This window comes from Schistocerca nitens, chromosome 7, assembly GCF_023898315.1.
Source record: "Schistocerca nitens isolate TAMUIC-IGC-003100 chromosome 7, iqSchNite1.1, whole genome shotgun sequence".
NCBI classification, from domain to species: domain Eukaryota; kingdom Metazoa; phylum Arthropoda; class Insecta; order Orthoptera; family Acrididae; genus Schistocerca; species Schistocerca nitens.
This window is the reverse complement of record NC_064620.1, coordinates 307,208,145-307,213,144: the sequence shown is the minus strand read 5'-3', so window position 1 is coordinate 307,213,144 and position 5,000 is coordinate 307,208,145. Positions and strand designations below refer to the sequence as shown.

Sequence of the window (5,000 nt, the reverse complement as noted above, 5' to 3'; positions counted from 1 at the left end):
CCGGGCCTGGTGAGGTTTCCCGTGTTGAGTCAAATTAAGCCGCAGGCTCCACTCCTGGTGGTGCCCTTCCGTCAATTCCTTTAAGTTTCAGCTTTGCAACCATACTTCCCCCGGAACCCAAAAGCTTTGGTTTCCCGGAGGCTGCCCGCCGAGTCATCGGAGGAACTGCGGCGGATCGCTGGCTGGCATCGTTTATGGTTAGAACTAGGGCGGTATCTGATCGCCTTCGAACCTCTAACTTTCGTTCTTGATTAATGAAAACATACTTGGCAAATGCTTTCGCTTCTGTTCGTCTTGCGACGATCCAAGAATTTCACCTCTAACGTCGCAATACGAATGCCCCCGCCTGTCCCTATTAATCATTACCTCGGGTTCCGAAAACCAACAAAATAGAACCGAGGTCCTATTCCATTATTCCATGCACACAGTATTCAGGCGGGCTTGCCTGCTTTAAGCACTCTAATTTGTTCAAAGTAAACGTGCCGGCCCACCGAGACACTCAATAAAGAGCACCCTGGTAGGATTTCAACGGGGTCCGCCTCGGGACGCACGAGCACGCACGAGGCGGTCGCACGCCTTCGGCTCGCCCCACCGGCAGGACGTCCCACGATACATGCCAGTTAAACACCGACGGGCGGTGAACCAACAGCGTGGGACACAAATCCAACTACGAGCTTTTTAACCGCAACAACTTTAATATACGCTATTGGAGCTGGAATTACCGCGGCTGCTGGCACCAGACTTGCCCTCCAATAGATACTCGTTAAAGGATTTAAAGTGTACTCATTCCGATTACGGGGCCTCGGATGAGTCCCGTATCGTTATTTTTCGTCACTACCTCCCCGTGCCGGGAGTGGGTAATTTGCGCGCCTGCTGCCTTCCTTGGATGTGGTAGCCGTTTCTCAGGCTCCCTCTCCGGAATCGAACCCTGATTCCCCGTTACCCGTTACAACCATGGTAGGCGCAGAACCTACCATCGACAGTTGATAAGGCAGACATTTGAAAGATGCGTCGCCGGTACGAAGACCGTGCGATCAGCCCAAAGTTATTCAGAGTCACCAAGGCAAACGGACCGGACGAGCCGACCGATTGGTTTTGATCTAATAAAAGCGTCCCTTCCATCTCTGGTCGGGACTCTGTTTGCATGTATTAGCTCTAGAATTACCACAGTTATCCAAGTAACGTGGGTACGATCTAAGGAACCATAACTGATTTAATGAGCCATTCGCGGTTTCACCTTAATGCGGCTTGTACTGAGACATGCATGGCTTAATCTTTGAGACAAGCATATGACTACTGGCAGGATCAACCAGGGAGCTGCGTCAACTAGAGCTGAGCAGCCGGCCGCCCGGGAGTGTGTCCCGGGGGCCCGCGCGAACACGCAAGCGTCCGCTCAATTATTCTGCAAACAGGAGGAGGCTGGGCTCCCCTGCACGATACACCTCGAAACCCTCTCAGGTCCCGGCGGCGCGCAGCGCCGTCCTAAGTACTTGGTCGGGTTCGAGAGAGGCGCAATCGCCCGGAGATAGGCGAGTAGACGCTTTCAGTGCGACCACCCGTGCTCCCAACTGAGCTTGCCGCTGCCGACAGAGGCCCGGGAGCGTGCTGTCGTGGTGTTGCCGGCGGGAGACAACACGCGGCCACAAACAGTGACCGGGCAGCTCCAACGCCAGCGCCACAGAGGGGCAGAGCCCCACTTGGGTGCCAAAGCGAACTCTCCCAGCACAGCGCACGCGCCAACACATCCGCACAGCTGCGATACAAACCACCTGCGAGAACCGCGGGGGCGACCGAGCAGCAGACGGCGTCGCGGCGCCGAGTGCCGGGCGGCGGCGCATCCTCAACGCACACAGTCCTCAATCGGACCAGCACACTGCAGATGTCCACCGCGCTTCGCACCGGGCCCGGGAGGACCCACTTTGGCCGCACGGCGCCGCGCGCTGGGTGCGCCGGCACGCAGATGCGCCGCCTGCCGCGTCCGTCAGCCGGCGCGCCTGCCACTGGGCGCCCCCACCAGCCGGCTGCCGCGCGTGCGCCCACGCAGCGCGCGGCCAGCACGCCGGGCGCCCCCCCCTCACCGGCCGGGGACGGTCCCACCCAGCCACCGCCGCGTATCGCTTCATACCCACATGCCCACTCACGTTCGTGGGTATGACGGGTGTCGCTGAAGCAACCGGTTAATACCTGTACCGATCGTCGATATCAACGATTCACCTCCAGCGCGAACAACCGCGCAACAACGGATTTCCAGTTCATTTGCGTAACTTGGGCAGCAAACGTAGACATCCATCTACATTTGCGACTTCTACGAGTCTTGCATGCCTGGATGTTGTGTGTCACGACGCACTCCATCAGCATACATACACGCTGCGACGTGTGCACGAAAGAACACGTGGAAGGTGGCCAGCGTACGTATGCGAATGCCATTGCACAGCTGCGAAGCGCATTCAACACGCGAACTCCTGACCGACGAGCTAGAGGTGACAGGAGGGGAGGGGGGGGGGGGGCGGGGGCGATATACGTCCTATTGCAGTACACAATACAGTGGATAGCGGGACCATGTGGAAAGTAAGCAACACTCGCAAGATGTGAGGGTACGCACCGTAAAATGAATCAATACGCAGAACACCACAGTGTGCGCGAAGTGAACTATGTTGAGATGGTTGCAATTAGGCAACGCTACACGAATTCCTAGATTCATATAACTAACAATTACAGGGCAGGTTAAGGCGCAACGTGGGTTAGGTTAAGGCGCAACGTGGGTTAGGTTAAGGCGCAACTTGGGTTAGGTTAAGGCGCAACTTGGGTTAGGTTAAGGCGCAACTTGGGTTAGGTTAAGGCGCAACTTGGGTTAGGTTAAGGCGCAACTTGGGTTAGGTTAAGGCGCAACTTGGGTTAGGTTAAGGCGCAACTTGGGTTAGGTTAAGGCGCAACTTGGGTTAGGTTAAGGCGCAACTTGGGTTAGGTTAAGGCGCAACTTGGGTTAGGTTAAGGCGCAACGTGGGTTAGGTTAAGGCGCAACGTGGGTTAGGTTAAGGCGCAACGTGGGTTAGGTTAAGGCGCAACGTGGGTTAGGTTAAGGCGCAACGTGGGTTAGGTTAAGGCGCAACGTGGGTTAGGTTAAGGCGCAACGTGGGTTAGGTTAAGGCGCAACGTGGGTTAGGTTAAGGCGCAACGTGGGTTAGGTTAAGGCGCAACGTGGGTTAGGTTAAGGCGCAACGTGGGTTAGGTTAAGGCGCAACGTGGGTTAGGTTAAGGCGCAACGTGGGTTAGGTTAAGGCGCAACGTGGGTTAGGTTAAGGCGCAACGTGGGTTAGGTTAAGGCGCAACGTGGGTTAGGTTAAGGCGCAACGTGGGTTAGGTTAAGGCGCAACGTGGGTTAGGTTAGGGCGCAACGTGGGTTAGGTTAAGGCGCAACGTGGGTTAGGTTAGGGCGCAACGTGGGTTAGGTTAGGGCGCAACGTGGGTTAGGTTAGGGCGCAACGTGGGTTAGGTTAGGGCGCAACGTGGGTTAGGTTAGGGCGCAACGTGGGTTAGGTTAGGGCGCAACGTGGGTTAGGTTAGGGCGCAACGTGGGTTAGGTTAGGGCGCAACGTGGGTTAGGTTAGGGCGCAACTTGGGTTAGGTTAAGGCAGAAGTTGGGTTAGGTTAAGGCAGAAGTTGGGTTAGGTTAAGGCAGAAGTTGGGTTAGGTTAAGGCAGAAGCTGGGTTAGGTTAAGGCAGAAGTTGGGTTAGGTTAAGGCAGAAGTTGGGTTAGGTTAAGGCAGAAGTTGGGTTAGGTTAAGGCAGAAGTTGGGTTAGGTTAAGGCAGAAGTTGGGTTAGGTTAAGGCAGAAGTTGGGTTAGGTTAAGGCAGAAGTTGGGTTAGGTTAAGGCAGAAGTTGGGTTAGGTTAAGGCAGAAGTTGGGTTAGGTTAAGGCAGAAGTTGGGTTAGGTTAAGGCAGAAGTTGGGTTAGGTTAAGGCAGAAGTTGGGTTAGGTTAAGGCAGAAGTTGGGTTAGGTTAAGGCAGAAGTTGGGTTAGGTTAAGGCAGAAGTTGGGTTAGGTTAAGGCAGAAGTTGGGTTAGGTTAAGGCAGAAGTTGGGTTAGGTTAAGGCAGAAGTTGGGTTAAGGGATGGTGTGTGTGGGGGGGGGGGTGGGGTGGCGAGGTTCGTTGATAGTGATGGTAGTAAGTGGACGCCTGAGGCACTATCAGATATGTCACGTCAGTTGCACTTGTGGCTCATGGCAGGTGGCGCGCCCGTTCTGTGTTTGTGGCAAAGGAGTGGCACACCTGTGTCTTTCATTCCTGCCATTGTTTATGTGCTGTGAGATGCGGCAGTGTGGTGCTGTTGGGTGCACCCCTGTGTAGGACATGTGTGGGTGTTGGTGGCGTATCTGAGCAATGGTGGTTGTAGGAAGAGTGGGATATTCAGTTTTCTGGTTCGACGTCCCGGTCTGGTTATCATAGTGTGGATGGTGTACTGTGGCCGAGAGGATGCACTGGATGTTGTTCCATGCTGGTACTTAGATGTTGTGTCTGCGTCTGTTACAGGCATAGACTAGTGGGTGATGGAGTGTGTGGGTGACGTGTGGTTGACATTGTGTGCACAGACGTTCAGCATGTATAGGGACAGTTGTATGTGTTATCTATATTCCGATGACTGCGCGTATTACTAAGCACCGCCGTGTATAAGCTTAATGTATGTATAGTCAATGCCTGTTCTATCTCTGTACAGTAGTAGCGGTGCGACTGCACTAGCTAGCTACACCTCGCGGCATCGTCCCCCGGTGTATGGCATATGATTATAAACATTCTGTCTATTAGTCAAAACCGGTGGTGTGACTACGTCACATGTTTGAGGTGGGGGACGCAACACCGTGCCGGTGGGTCAGGGCTGCGAAACACTTTCCCCACACTGGGGGCTCGGACCCTCATTACTCGTCCCAGTAATATATTGCGGAGCGCACATAGCCATTGCCCAGAGTCTTTGCGACTGCGAGTGCAACGCCCACGGGGACC

The 5,000-nt window shown here is 54.7% G+C and overlaps 1 non-coding gene across 1 annotated transcript in view; it reads right to left on the bottom strand.

Annotated features, from left to right (window-relative positions):
* LOC126196931 (small subunit ribosomal RNA) overlaps nt 1-1,316 on the bottom strand; it is a 1,909-nt gene extending 593 nt beyond the window's left edge. The window contains exon 1 of the ribosomal RNA XR_007539354.1: nt 1-1,316. This exon is cut by the window's left edge and continues 593 nt beyond it. This is a non-coding gene — a ribosomal RNA (small subunit ribosomal RNA).
* Nucleotides 1,317-5,000: the final 3,684 nt, after the last annotated feature.